The following is a 708-nucleotide window of genomic DNA, read 5'->3' on the forward strand; positions in this document are numbered from 1 at the left end:
TGGGAGTGCCCGCGAGCTTGTGATTTTTGGACTAAGGTTAAAGAATGGTTGGAAGAAATACTAGAGCGAGTGGTAGAGTTAAAACCAGAATTTTTCCTATTAGGTATAACAACGCAGAAGTATGACAAAGGCATACTCTATTTGATGCTACACATTCTAACGGCTTCCAGATTGGTTTATGCTCAAAATTGGAGGAATACAATATTGATCTTAAATGTATGTCTGTCTTTTTTAGATCAGCAATATGTGGTTTACATAGAAAATATATGGGACATCTTTACCACCCAAAATCTCGAATTATTAGATAAGACTCATGCCATACTGTACAAACGATATCATTGTGATTTATAAGTTAGGGTATCATTTGACTCTAACCGTTCAATTTCAGCAATAAATTAAGTTTAATCAAAACATGGTTTAGCAGAGTGTATTAACCAAATTGCATAGTCAATACTTATTATCTATGAAAAATTGGTTTTATTTCCTTATGTCAGAAGTAAAGTAAATCTTGTTCATGGAGTTAAGGGGGAAAATATCTAGACCTATAGTATCTTTCTCTACATTATAATCCTGTACTAAGTAATTCTGCTTTGATGTAGTGTACTAGAAATGATCTTGATCTGCAGGTTTTGGGTTTTTTTTTAAAGTTCTCTAATTCTTCAGAAGGAGAAAGAGAGCATGTTTAATTAATATTTTCTCTTTTTTAAG

This window comes from Protobothrops mucrosquamatus, unplaced genomic scaffold, assembly GCF_001527695.2.
Source record: "Protobothrops mucrosquamatus isolate PMUCROS unplaced genomic scaffold, P.Mucros_1.0 scaffold_133, whole genome shotgun sequence".
NCBI lineage: Eukaryota > Metazoa > Chordata > Lepidosauria > Squamata > Viperidae > Protobothrops > Protobothrops mucrosquamatus.